The 15,511-nt window shown below is 38.2% G+C and overlaps 1 long non-coding RNA gene across 2 annotated transcripts in view; it reads right to left on the reverse strand.

Moving 5' to 3' along the window:
* Window positions 1-3,086: 3,086 nt before the first annotated feature.
* LOC109503518 overlaps window positions 3,087-15,511 on the reverse strand; it is an 81,451-nt gene continuing 69,026 nt past the window's right edge. The window contains exons 1-3 of one of the 2 annotated variants that reach the window (XR_006585168.1): window positions 5,979-6,120; window positions 5,620-5,843; window positions 3,087-4,149 (exon numbers count right to left, since the gene is read on the reverse strand). This is a non-coding gene — a long non-coding RNA (uncharacterized LOC109503518). Of the gene's footprint in view, window positions 4,150-5,619; window positions 5,844-5,978; window positions 6,121-15,511 lie in introns of those variants that run through there. The other variant, XR_002162541.2, reaches the window with a different exon arrangement.

Raw genomic sequence — 15,511 nt, forward strand, 5'->3', positions numbered from 1 at the left:
TAAAGTAAGGGAACATAACCTCCAGCTGACTTCTCTTTCTTATAGAATCATTAATGCCTAAACGTCAACAAAAGAAAAGCTGTCAGCAGTATTTTCTGGATTAGTAGATGCTCAGCTTTGGCTGAATCATCAGTAAAAATGATAATTTTCTCTCGACTTAGAATTTTTCTTGGAAGATATGACAAACACTCCTGGAGAGCCCTGGAGAGGGTCAAAAGTTCAGAAATATCTCATTCAAGCACCCCAATCATCTCTCATTTGCTCCACTGGGAAATCAGCAAATCGATTAAGACATACTGAATCCCCACTATGTATCAGGCACTTTACTGGGCACTGAGGTGGTGACAGAAGCAAAAGATGTGATCTATGAGTCCAAGCAGTTTACGATCTGATGAGTAAGAACAGATGTACAATTCTGAAATGGACTCTGTAAAGTATGCTCTGGGGTGTTGGCTTAAAACTCAAGAGAGAGAAAGAGAGAGAGAGAGAGATCAGTATGAGCCAATATAGGCAGGGAAATCTTCCAAGGGCAAATCCCCAGCTCCAGACTTCTAGTGGTACATGGACTTCTACTGAGTACTGGCACCTGGTCAGGCATTTGAGGAGGTAACGGCTGGAAGAAGAGGAAGAGACTTTACCAGCTGGCTCAAAAAGAGGTCCGAAGAGCAAGTTCCTTAAGAGTTCTGCTCCAGGATGTCATTCAGGCGTCCTTGCTCTCCTGTGACTCCTCCCTGCTCTAAGTCCTTAGGGTCCGCACTATTCAGCCAGAGGATGAGTGCTAAGAGAGTAAGAATCACATGAGGAATAGAATCACATGAGGAAAGTTTTTAAGGGACACATCACTTCGGTTCTTCTTTCATCAGTCAAAACTCAGTCAGGACCACTTTTATACACCATACACAAAACTAAATTCAAAATGGATGAAAGACCTAAATGTAAGACAGGAGACCGTCAAAATCCTAGAGGAGAAAACAGGCAACAACCTCTTTGACCTCAGCTGCAGCAACTTCTTACTTGCCTTCTCCAGAGACAAGGGAAACAAAAGCAAAATGAACTATTGATACCTAATCAAAATAAAAAAAGCTTATGCGCAGTGAAGGAAACACTTAACAAAACTAAAACACAACCGATGGAATGGGAGAAGATATATGCAAATGACATATCAGATAAAGGGTTAGTATCCAAAATCTATAAAGAGCTTATCAAACTCAACACACACACACACACACACACACACACACACACACACAAACACACACACAAAATAATCCAGTGAAGAAATGGGCAAAAGACATGAATAGACAATTTTCCAAAGAAGACATCCAGGTGGCTGACAGACACACGAAAAGATGCTCAACATCACTCATCAATAGGGAAATACAAAGCAAAGCTACAATGCAATACCACCATACAATGGTCAGAATGGCTAAAATTAACAACTCAGGAAACAACAGATGTTGGCAAGGATGAGGAGAAAGGGAGACACTTTTGCACTGTTGGTGGGAATGCAAATTGGTGCAGTCACTCTGGAAAACAGTATGGAGGTTCCTCAAAAAATTAAAAATAGAGTTTCCCTACGACCCAGCAATTGTACTACTAGGTATTTATCCAAAGGATCCAAAATGCTGATTTGAAGGGTCACATGGGCCCCAATGTTTATAGCAGCATTATCAATAATAGCCAAATTATGGAAAGAACTCAAATGTCCAGTAACTGACGAATGGATAAAGAAAATGTGGTGTATATGTGTGTGTGTGTGTGTGTGTGTGTACATGCATATATATACATATACATATATATGTGTATATATACATATATACATATACATATATATGTGTGTGTGTGTGTATATATATATATATATATATATATCCATCTAGTAACTTCACCAAACTGAAAGTCCAGCATGCTGAATCTGTCCTTTCTGTCTGATCTGGATATATTTCCTTATGGTCCAATTGGTCCAATGACCTGGAAGCTACATGCAATATATAATTATATAATAAGAAGGATAGCCAAAATAGAAATAGTCGTTCAGAAAGGGGAAGAATGGACGACACACAGAAGTGATTAATCCATAGCAATACCTAAATCCCCCTGGGAAGGCATTTTGAAGGCCTTTTAAAATGGGAATACAGAAGATTAGTTGACTGGATACTGATGATGCCCTTGGGAGGAGCTCTCCTGTCCATTTGTTGCTATGACCACTGATGTCCTCCTTGGGAAGTTCTTCCTTATCCATATCCTCTGTGGCCATATCTAAAGTGAATGTGCTTTTTTGCAGCAGTCCAAATTTTACAGCCAACTTCTTGCTGGGGCAAATATGAAGAACTGAAGAAAACATAAAAGCATTTTCAGTCCTGGGCCATGGTTTCTTTGATGTGACAATGCACCAGAAAATTTGGTAGGTTTAGAACCTATTTCCTTCTTGTCAGTTTCTTATGCAAATACACACAAAGTCTTTCCTAGATAGAGGGGAGCATGAATATTGGTGAGCATTACTGGTTTCTGCTATAAGTACCCACTGTGTAAAAAGGGGGGGGGGGGAGAAATAAGTATATGCATTTATATTTGCTTGTTATTTTAAAAATAAACAGTAAAAGGACAAACACAGTGAGAAAGGGAAAACAGAGTGAAGAGAGACAGGGGTGGGAGCCAGATTTTCCGTTTATATCTGTTAACATTGTTTAGAGTTTTGAACCACATAAATGTATTACCATTTCCAAAAAAATAGCAACTTTTAAAATGAACATAAAGAAAACCTGGTGCTCACTGCATCCAAACAGTCTGTCTTCCTTTGGCTCTTCAGTAGCATCAATTCACTCTGTGGGTTTCACTGATTGTGTTTACTTCCACCAATACAATTATATGAGCACATAGAATCAGGGACAAGAGCCACCTGGTAAGATTCACCCCTAGATTCTCCGCTCAAGAGTATAACGTTCTCTAGCTCCTCATAGAGGGGATGGCAAGAAGTGGGCATAGCTATAGGTGCCCCTAAAAGGCCAGAATGGCATATAGATATAGGTGCCCCTGAAGAAGATTATAGAAAGGAACAACTCTAAAGAAGAAATGAATATCAATATTGAGCCATAGCATTCTTTGACATAAATAGAGCCTTTTTTGAAAAGGTCACATTTGAGTAAAAGGAAAGAAAGGAAGGACTTCCCAGACCAGCCTGCAAGAGAGAACTGTGATACTAACCCATCCAAGGATCGAACTGAATCTCTAGTCCATACTCAGCCCCCCACAAATGAAAGAGACTAGGCAACACAAAGGGATTTTGAAGTCAGTCATTATACAAGGCATAGCTCTACAAATGTGTTCCAGAGTAATCAGCCACAATAGGTTTCTCTCTATATTAAAGGGTAGTCTTAAAGAAGATGGAACGAACTTGATCCATGTGGTCCTAGAGAACAGAATGAAAAGCCTGGATGAAAATCCCCAAGGATTTCCCAAAGGTAAACTTTGTTCCAAATTGAGAAAAATTTAAAACAATTTTCTAGAGATAGCATGGACCACTGTGCCACTTTGAGGGAGGGATGTAACATAAGCATGGGGGTCAACTGGGTAGAGGTACTGTGGGAGCACTTTGAGATAGATGGTCCTTGTGGATGACTTCAGCACTCTCTCTCCTATTCTCTCCCTCTCTGTGTCACTGCTTGAACAATATGCATGGGATGTGGACCAAGTAGTTAGTTGCAGTCAAACGTAATCATCATCTCTGAAACCACAGCTGCAAGTGACAATGGCATGTGGAAAAAAATGTAGTTGTTGGGCCTTTAACACACCAAGGAATAAGCTGTAGAGTGCACATTACAGAACTCCGTGTGAAAGATTCAAAGCCATTAAAAAGACAATAACAATAATAGCTGATATATATTGAAGCCTTAAATATATGTGCTAGGTGTGGTTGAGTGTTATTCATATATTAAATCATTTAATCCTCTTGGAGGGGGTGGCCTTTGAGAGATGCTTAAAAAATAAACAAGACACTGACATGTTGATATAGTGAGAAGGTAGAATATGACTTAATTCAGGTCCTAGGTGAAGCCTGTATTGGTTTATAGCAAGATCCAAATAATATCCTTAAACCCTGTATGGCACTGGAGAATTCTGGTTCGGTATTCATCAGATGAAGGATGATGTCTGCAGACAAAAAAAAAAGATGTAGATTCAGAAAATACCTTAGGGTAATCATTTATCAACATGCAGCTCCTGGGAGAATGGAGTAAACAGATTTTTTTTTTTTTAATTATGGAGTTTGGAGAGATTTGGAGAGCCTGGTATTAAGTATTCTGCTCTATAACCAGAACTGTTAAACCACCAGGAATAGACTTAAGTGTTGCTATTGTGGTGGTTGAGCATGAAAATAAACAGATTGAGCCAACCAGATTGGCAAGTCTCTTCACAGTTCAACAGTTCACATCTAAGAATCACAAATAACTCCAAATCACAAACCCCTGAGAAAGATTTTGAATTCTAGCAAAGGAGAATGGTAAAGACTGGGGCTAGTAACCAGGGAATCCTCATTTCAAGTCCCAGTTTTGCCGCAAGTGTTGATAACACTTGGCCACAATCGCTAATCTTCACATTCAGCAAGCCTCTTGTGATGGATGTGAAGAGGCATGGCCTTGATCCCCCTTCAAGAAAGGTCCTGCTTCCCCAGCTGCTGAAACTGCTATCATGGACTGCCTTTAGCTGTCAGCCTTCCAGGGCTGCAGGGCTTCAGGTGCAGAGCTTCCTTGGCCAAGGTGACTCCTTCCTGGTGTGGTACATATCCAAGAACTGATAGAGACTGGACTAAAAAGTCCTGGCCATTGCAATCAAACTGGAGCAACTCTGGTGGACCATTTTAGCTCCAGAGCTTCTTGTGGTGTTTGTTGAGGTGACCAGGCAACCGAGTTCCTGAATGACAGCTCCACTTCTTCTGCCCTCTCCCACATTTGCCCTTTTCTTCCATGGGTGCTGATCCTAAGGATATAAACATCCCAGCAAACATCCTATGAACTAATCTCTGTAGCAGGGTCAACAGCCAACCTTCCACAGATCACTAATCACTGAGCTAGGGTTTAACTGGATCATCTTTCAACGAAACAAAGGTTGAATTTTCATGGAGTGACCTTGAAAAATCAGTTTACCTCTTTGGGCATTAGTTTCCCATCTACAAAATGGGAAATGCATATAAGGGCTCTTCTATATCTGTAAGCCCCTATTATATGGAATCTGTTCAATGGCCAGACAGAACAGGAAAGCTCTGTCTACATGGTGTGAATCCAGAATGTGAAAAATTCAACCTGATTAAAAGATTATCTTCCAACCCAGCTCTCAGGTGCCTACTGTGTCACATTTCTACCCTATGACTTAGACTTCAAATCTGTCAATAGCTGAAATATAAGGAAGTACCTGTGAAATTTAGATATATCACTTCTTTTCACATGAACAGGCATTGAGAAAGAAAGTAACAAGGGCTTAAAAACAAAAAAAACAAAAAACAAAAAAAACCCACAAAACTCTGGCCTCTGCAGAGGAGAAAAGGGTTTAAACTGTGGAAAACAAATTGTCCTGAATCAAATATATTTTCGTTAGGGCAGGGGTTGGGTACATGAGGCAGTGTACCTCGTGTTTAATGCTCTTCAATCTGAAAACATCATGTTCTTCATAACCAGAACCCACTAGGCTCAGGAGTATCATAGAGCAGGCACTAGAATCCAAATGACCTATCTTGAACCAAGGGCTGCTTCAACAAGATGTGCCACTCAAGGCAGCTCAGGCATCCCGGGATGAATTCCTCTTCTGTAAAATGGACATTTTAACAATTTCCCTGCTTTTCTTCAGGGATCCTGGGAAGATAATGTGACATGGGATATAAAAACACTTTGATAAGTAAAATAGCAACACATATGTGTAATATGTTTTTGTCATTTCTGTATTTCCAATTCTCACAGTCAGAAAGAGTCCCAGGTTATTGAACTCACCTTATCTTCAGCATCTTTCAATAAAACAAAGGTCAAATTTCCTCAAGAGAAAGAGGATTCTGGGAAGATGGTGGAGTAGAAGCATTAGGAACCTTCCTCTTTGTCTAGACAATAATTTGGAACTCTGGAGTCTATTGAAGACTTTCAACTTCCAGAGAAGTCTTGGAAAACAAAGGGCAGTTCGTTTCCATCAATTTTAATGTTCAGATAGTAGCAGTTACCCATCCCACACCCTCAGCTCCATGGCAGGGAATTGTGACCATGTTTCAAGAGCAGCTTCTACCAAAAGCCAGGATGGGCAAAAAGGGCTCTATCTTCCAATTATCTGAGATCTTTGCTGCTGATCAGTCATACAAAGAGGTGGGTGACCTCTTTCTTACACTTTCTTCTGTTGTTGGAAGTCTCTCCCCACTGGCTGAAGTGAATTTCTGGGGACTTAAAGGGCCAGTGTACTTTTTCTTCCTCCCTTCATTTTTCTCTTTTTCCTCTTTTGGAGGCTAGATATTAAGGACTAGGACATGCAAAAACAACTGCACATATAGAGAAAATTAAAAAGTACGTGCCCAAGGAAAAACACAGATTCAGAAAAGGACTGAGAAGACCATAAGTTTACATCTCATGCTAAACCTGGGCACAGAGTCTACATCGAACAAAACAAAAGCAAAAACAGGAAACCCGGGGTGGGGGGGGGGATAGAATCTGGTTTCCAGAGTTACCACCTTATTAGATTTGAATGTCCAATTTTCAACATGAAATCACAAGGCATATAAGGAAACAGAAAAATGTGTCATATTCAAAGGAAAATGAAATCAACAGAAACTATCTCTGAAAAAGACTTGATGGCAAATCTATTAGACAAAGACTTTAAAACACCTCTTTTAGTGTGGGAAATAAATTTAGAATTCTGTATGCTTGCACCAATGGGTTAAAAGGCTTAGAGCAAAAGCTGCCACAGGGTGAAAATACCCAAGGCCAGTAAGACCAAGCATAGAGGCAGAAAGCAACCACTGCACCCAAAATTACCTAGTGAAAAGGGCTACCCTTGAGGCATCATGCTCCAGTAATCTTTAACTTTGGAGATAATAGTCACTTGGCTGTATCACCCACAGAGAAACTCTTGTCCATCTGGTATCAGATGCCAATATATTATTGTGCTTTAATCTCAACTTCTAATGCCACTCGCACTCCAAACCTTTTGCTTCTTACACACACAAATTAATGGCCACTTTCTTATTGTTTTCTTCTGCACGTTCACCACATATGTAAAACCTTGAAAGCTCAATAAATAGAGACAAAACCCCTGTTCAGGGCTCTTCTCTCCTCCTGGACATTAGCCCCTGTCATATTAAAAAAAAACTTTTTTAAGTTTATTTAGTGTTTTTCAGAGAGAGGACAGAGCACGAGAGGGGTAAGGGCAGAGAGAGAAGGCAACACAGAATCCAAAGCAGGCTCCAGGCACTGAGCTGTCAGCACAGATCCTGATGTGGGGCTTGACCTCACTAACCGTGAGATCATGACCTAAGCCAAAGTCAGACACTTAACCCACTGAGCCACCCAGGTGCCCCATAACCTCTGCCATATTCAATTTTTCTTCCACTCTCTTGTTGGACAAGAGAGAACTCCAGACTCAAAGTCAGTGACATTTTAGAGATGTTCAAAGAACTAAAGGATGATGTGGAGAAGGTAAGAAAATGGTGTATGAGCAAAGTGGGAAAAAAAAAAACTAAAAAGAAACCAAAAAAATTCTGAAGTTAAAAATATAATAACGAAAATGAAAATTTCACTGGAGGGATTCAAAGACAGATTTGAGCAAACAGAAGCAAGAATTATCAAATTTAAAGATAGGATAATTGACATTATTGAGTCTAAAGAACAGGAAAAAAAAAGATTAAAGAAAAGAGAACAGAGCCTAAAGGACATATGGGATACCAAGTGACCAACATACACATTTGGAAATCTTAGGATGAGAAACAGCAAAAGGGGTATCTGAAAAAAGAATGTTTAAAAACTTCCCAAAGTTGATGCAAGGCTCGAATGTAAACATACAAGAAGCTCACCAAACTACAAGGAAGATGAACTCAAAGAAATGCACACTGAGACACATTATAAACAACTATTTGAAAGACAAAGACAAAGAGAGAATCTTGAAAACAACAAGAAAGAAGACACTTGTCACATACAAGGAATTCTCAATTAAATACCAGACTTTTCATCAGAAACCTTGGAGGCTAGAAGACCGTGGGCCAATATATTCAAAGTGCTAACAGAAATAACTCTCAACCAAGAATCTTACATCTGTCGAAACTGTCCTTCAAAAGCGAGGGAGAAATAAGATATTCCCAAGTAAACAAAAGCTTAGAGAGTTCATTACAACTAGACCTGCTTGGCAAGAAACTCTCAAAGAAGTCATGTGAGGTGAAATGAAAGGACATTAGATAGTAACTATAAGCCATATGAAGAAAGATCTCAATAAAGGTAAATACTCGGAAAATTATAAAAGCTAATATTTTTGTACCAATAATTTGTAACTACTTTTTGTCTTCTACATCATTAAAGAGACTCATACTTTTTTTTTTTAATGGTTATTTTTGAGAGAGAAAGAGAGAGCATGAGTGGGGGAGGGGCAGAAAGAGAGGGAGGGGCAGAGAGAGAGGGAGAAAGTGGGTCTGAAGTAGGCTCTGTGCTGACAGCAGAGAGCCTGATGTGGGGCTCAAATTCACAAACCAAGCCATGAGATCATGACCCGAGCTGAAGTCAGACTCTTAACCAACTAAGCCACCCGGATACCCTGAGACTCATACATTTTTTTAAAAAGTGAAGAGATTCTTGGATACTGTGAACAAACTGAGGGCTGATGGGGGGGTGGGGGAGAGGGGAAAGTGGGTGATGGGCATTGAGGAGGGCACCTGTTGGGATTAGCACTGGGTGTTGTATGGAAACTAATTTGACAATAAATTATATTTTAAAAAATTAAAAAAATAAAACAAGTTATAACCTTTAAAAATAAGTAAATTAACTAATTAATTAATTAAAAAGTATTAGTCTAGGAGTGTCTGGGTGGCTCAGTCAGTTAAGCATCCAAATCTTGATCTTAGCTCGGGCCTTAATCTCAGGATTGTGAGTTTGAGCCCCACAGTGGGCTCCATGCTGGGTGTGGAGCTTACTTTAAAAAAAAAATGTGTTAGTCTAAAAGCTAGTGTTGTTGTAGGGGCACATGGGTCGGTTAAATGTCTCACTTCAGCTGAGGTCATGATCTCACAGTTTATGGGTTCAAGTCCCACATGGGGCTCTGTGCTGACGGCTCAGAGTCTGGAGCCTGCTTGGGATTCTGTGTCTTCCTTTCTCCCTCTTCCCCTCCCCTGCTTGCATTCTGTCTCTCTCTCAAAAATAAATAACCATTAAATTTTTTTAATAAATAAATAAATTAAAAAATGCGAGTGCTATTATAGCTTCAGTGCCTAATTCCACATTGTCTTTTCTATACAATTTAAGAGACTAAAGAACATGAAAGAATTATTAGTTATGTTTTGGGGCATACAAAACATAAGAATGTAAGTTCGTGATGCCAATAACCAAACAGGGTGGGGACAGAACTGTAAGGAGCAGAGTTTTTGTATGTTATTGAAGTTATACTGCTTATAGCAAATAAGAATGTTATAATTTTAGGATGTTACTGATAATCTCCATGGTAACGACAAAGAGAATAGCTATTGAATACATGCAAAAGAAAATAAGAAATAAGCGTAAACATTTTATTACACAAAACAATTAAAGGCAAAGAAGTCAGCAATGCAGGAAATTAGGGGCAAAAGATATGTAAGGCAGATAGAAAATAAAGAGCAAAAGATACAAGTAAGTCCTTACTGATAACAATTACTTTAAATGCAAATGGATTCATTTCTCCAGTCAAAAGACAGAGATTATCAGAATGGATAAAAACACAGGTTGCAACTATATCCTCTCCATAAAACACTCAGTTTATTTCCAAAGACACAAATAAGTTGAAAGTAAAAGGATGAAAATAGATATTCCATGCAAATAGTAACCAAAAGAGAACAGAACTATACTACATAAGACTAATACTCTATAAGATAAAATAGACTTTAAAACAAATGAAAAAAAAATATGAGACAAAGAAGGAGTTAATATATTAATAAAGGTTCAATAGAACAAGAAGATATAACAATTGTAACATTTATGCATTTAGTGACAGACCGTTAAAATATATGAATCAAAAACAGAATTGAAGGGAAAAATAGCAGATCTGTAATAATAGTTGAAGACTTCAATCCCCCACTCTCAATAATAGTTAGAACAATCAAACAAAAGATAAGTAAGAAAATAGAAGACTTAACACAATGAACTATTTCTAAGAGATATATACAGTACACTCTACCCAACATCAACAGCATGCACATTGTTATCAAGTGCAGAAGGGACATTTTCCAGAAGAAACCATATGTTAGGCCACAAATAAAATCTTAATAGATTTTAAGAGATAGATATACACATTTTTTACACCAACCACAACAGGATGAAGATAAAGTTAGACATGAATAATAGGGGACATCTGGGTGGCTCAGATGACTGAGCATCCAACTTTTGATTTCAACCCAGGTCATGATACCAGGGTCATGGGACTGAGCCCTGCATAGGGTTCTGAGTATGGAGCCTGCTGAGGATTCTCTCTCTTTCTCTTCCTCTGCCCCTCTCCCCATCTCATGCCCTCTCTCTCTTAAAAAACAAACCATAATAATAAAAATAAAATAAAATAAGAAACAACAGAAGTAAAACTGGAAAATTCACAAATTTGTGGAAATTAAACAAGAAACTCTTAAAACAAAGGGTCGAAGAAGAAATCACAAGAGAAATTAGAAAATACTTATAGATGAATGAAAGTGAGAAAACAACATACCAAAACTTAGGGAACATAGTGAAAGCAGTGATAAGGGGAAATTTGTAGCTATGAACAATTACATTTAAAAAAAAAAGAAAAGAAAACTCAAATCAACAATCTAACCTTGCAAACTAAGGAACTAGAAAAAGAAGAATAAACTAAACCCAAAGTTAGAAAAAGGAAGGAAATAATAAAGATGAGAATAAAGATAATGAAACAGAAACTTTTTAAAAATAGAGGAAAATCAATGAAGCCAAAGGCTGATTCTTTGAAAAGAAGAACCAAATTGACCACCTTAACAAGCTAAACTAAGAAAAAAAGAGAGAAGATTCAATTTCTAAAATTAGAAATGAAAATGGGGATATTACTACCTTATATACAGAAACAAAAAGAATTATAAAAGAGTACTATGGAAAATTATATACCAAGAAAATTTAATAACCTAGATGAAATGGACAAAATCTAGAAACGCAAAATTCATCAAGATTAAATTATGGGAAAAATTAGAAAATATTAATAGACCTATAACCAGTAAGGAGATTGAATGAGTAATCAAAAATCTCTCAGAGGCACCTGGGTGGCTCAGTTGGTCAACAAGCATCTGACTCTCAGTTTCAGCTCAAGTCATGATCTCGCGGTTCTGTGAAATCCAGCCCCGGGTCAGGCTTTATACTAATAGCAGGGAGTCTGCTTGGAATTCTCTCCCTCTCCCTCTCTGCCTCTCTCTCACTCTTTTTCTCTCTCTCTCCCTCTCAAAATAAATAAATAAACTTAAAAAGAAATCTCTCAACAAGAAAAAGCCCTAGACCTGAGGGCTTCACTGATGAATAGAGAAAGAATCTATCTCAACATGATAAAAACCACATGTGAAAAACCCACCGTGAACATCATACCCAATTGTGAAACACTGAAAGTTTTTCCTCTAAGATCAGGGACAAGGCAAGAATGTTCATTTTCACCATTCCTATTTACCATAGAACTGGAAGTTCTCACCAGAGCCAATTAGGCAAGAAAGGGAAATAAAGAAGTAAAATTATCTCTATTTGTAGAAGATATGATCTTAGATGTAGAAATCCCTAACAATTCTATCAAATAAAAACCCCACAAACAAAAAGAAAAACAAATAAACAAAAACCTGTTAGAGTTAATAGATGAAGTCAGTAAAGTAGCACGATACAAAGTCAACATGCAAAAGTTAGTTGCATTTCTATGTGCTAGCAATGAGCAACCTGAAATGGAAATGACAAAGACAAGTCCATTTAAATAGCATCAAAAATGTCCATCAAGTGATGAATAGATAAAGAAGTTGTGGTTTATATATACAATGGAATACTACTTGGCAATGAGAAAGAATGAAATATGGCCTTTTGTAGCAACGTGGATGGAACTGGAGAGTGTTATGCTAAGTGAAATAAGTCATACAGAGAAAGACAGATACCATATGTTTTCACTCTTATGTGGATCCTGAGAAACTTAACAGAAGACCATGGGGAGGGGAAGGGGGAAAAAAAGTTAGAGAGGGAGGGAGGCAAACCATAAGAGACTCTTAAAAACTGAGAATAAACTAAGGGTTGATGGGGGGTGGGTGGGAGGGGAAAATGGGTTGTGGGCATTGAGGAGGGCACCTGTTGAGATGAGCACAGTGTGTAGTATGGAAACCAATTTGACAATAAATTTCATATTTAAAAAAATAAAATAAAATAAAATAAAATAGTATCAAAAAGGGGATGCCTAGGTGGCTTAGTTGGTTAAGCATCTGACTTCACCTCATGTCATGATCTTGTGGTTCCTGGGTTCAAGCCCCATATCAGTCTCTGTGCTGACACCTCAGAGCCTCGAGCATGCTTCAGATTCTGTGTCTCCTTCCCTCTCTACCCCTCCCCTGCTCACACTCTGTCTCTCTCTCAAAAATAAATAAACATTTAAAAAATTTAAATAGCATCAAAAAGAGTAAAATACTTAGGAATTAGCCAAAAAGATAAAAGACTTATTAAAACTACAAAATGTTACTGAAATTGAATAAGACATAAATAAATGGAAAGACATCTCGTTAATGAACTGCAATATTTAATATTCTCAAGACGTCAATAGTATCCAAAACAAGCTACAAATTCAATGCAATCTCTATCAAAATTCAGATAACCTTTTTTTACAGAAATAGAAAAACCCATCCTAAAACTTATATGGAATCTGAAGAGATCCCCAAATAGCTAAAGCAATCTTGAAAAAGAAGAAAAAAAAACTGGAGGATTCACACTTCTGATTTCAAAACTTAATACAAAGCACAATAATGAATAGAGTGTGATGTTGGCATAAAGAAAGACATATAGGCCAACGGAATAGAATGTAGAGTCCAGAAATAAATTCTTGTGTTATGGTCAAATGATTTTTGACAAAGGTGCCAAGACCATTTAATGAGGAAAGGACAGTCTTTTCAACAACTGGTTCTGGATAGCCACATGCAAAAGAATGAAATTAGATCTTTTACCTAATAGATAAAAATTAGCTCAAAATGGATCAAAAACTTGAATGTAAGACCTAATGCTATAAAACTCTTAGATAAGAACATAGGTCAAAAACCTTACGACATTGGATTGGGTAATTTCTTGAATTTAACACCAAAGGCACAGGCAACAAAAGAAACAATAAACAAATTAGACTTCATGAAAAATTTTTTTTAATTATGCATCAAAGGATGATATCAACAGAGTAAAAAGGCAACCTAAAGAATGGGAGAAAATATTTGCAAATCATATATCCGATAAGGGGTTAATATCCGGAATAGATAGAGAACTTTTAAAACTCAACAATAAACAAAAAATCCAATTCAAAAATGGGCAAGGGACTTGAATAGGCATTTATATAAAGAAGACAGAGAGATGATCAATAAGCACATGAAAAAATGCTCAATATCACCAATCATTAAGGAAATGGAAGTCAAGACTACATTGAGATACCACCTTACATCCATTACAATGGATACAATAAAAAAAAAAAAGTATTGAAAAGGTAATGGAGAAACTGGAATCCTTGTGCTCCATTTTTGGGAAGGTATAATGATACAGCCGCTATGGGAAGCAACATGGTAATTCCTTAAAAAGTTAAAAATAGAATTAACATACGATCCACAATTCCACTTCTGGGGATATACCTAAAAGAATTGAAAACAGAGTCTCCAAGCACTATATGTCTATGGCAGCGTTATTCACAATAGCTAAAAAGTGGAAGCAACCCATGCACTTAATAAGTGCTTCAGCAGATGAATGGATAAGCAAAAGGTGGTATATACATCATGGAATATTACTCAGCATTTAAAAGAAAGGAAATTCTGCGATATGCTACACCATGGATGAACCTTGAATATTATGGAAATCAATAAAACAGTCACAGAAAAATAAACCAGTCACAGAAAAAATACTGTATGATTCCAGTTTTTTGAGGTACTTAGAATAGTTGAAGTTATAGAAATGGACAGTATAATTGTTTTTGCCAACATCTGGAGAAAAGGGGAGAATGGAGAGTTGTTGCTTAATGAGCATAGAGTTGCAGTTTTATAAGATGAAAAAGGTTACAGAGATAGATAGTGGTGAAGTTGTACAACATCATAAATGCATATAATACCACTGAAGTGCACGTTTAAAAGTGATTAAAATGATAAATGTTACATGGTGTATGTTTTACTACAATCTAAAAATGAATAGACTTCCAGGGAAGATGACAGATTAGGAGGACCCTAAACTTCCCCCATCCCATGGATAAAACTGGATAACACTCACATCAGTGTAAATAACCCAGAAAAATGACCCAAAGCCTGGCAGAACAAACTCTCCATAGCTAAATGTAGAGAAGAGGCCACATCAAAGAGGGTAGGAAGGGTGGAGACATGGTCGGGAGCTAAACAGACCACAGGACTGTCCAAAGGAGGGAGGGACACCTTCCGCACGGAGAAGGGAAGAAACTGACTCTCACACCAGGGAGCCCACATGAGAAAACAAATTCCCATAACATATGGCTTTGAAAACCAGAAGGGCTACATATCACAGGTTCTTACAATCAGTGGGTCTTAGCACCTAGAACTTTAAAAATCAATAGGCTCAGCTCTGGGAGAGCCAGGAGGGCAGAGTTCCTGCCCTTAAAGATACAGCACAACAAACAGCCCCACAGAGATACAACATGGAAGCAGCAATTTGAAAAATGCCTGGGGTATACAAGAGGGAGGTTTATTTACTAAACTCAGAACATGTGCTAGAGGGACAGCAATCACTGGAAGACTTCTTCAAGAACAAAAGAGCTGGCAGGAACCATTTCCTTCCCCTGCCCACCTCCCCCTGCCCCCCCCCCCCCCCCCCAGCTAGACACAGGAATACCTATGGGAACCAACATAGTGCCAACACTCGCTCCCTAACTGAAGAGCACACTCCACCCCCACGTTTTCTGCAGACATGCCCCTTCCAGCTAGGTCTTGGCTCCAGGTATCCTTCCAGAGCACACACACACAAACCTTGCCAACATTGCAGGCCCAACCTCTGTGTTCCCCTTCAGACCTGTCCTCTCCAATACGTTCTTAGCTGGAGTTTGTCCAAAATGGTGCCACAAGCCTAGCAGTGTTTAAGCAACCCCAACAGGGAACAGCACT

This window comes from Felis catus, chromosome C2 (assembly GCF_018350175.1).
Source record: "Felis catus isolate Fca126 chromosome C2, F.catus_Fca126_mat1.0, whole genome shotgun sequence".
NCBI lineage: Eukaryota > Metazoa > Chordata > Mammalia > Carnivora > Felidae > Felis > Felis catus.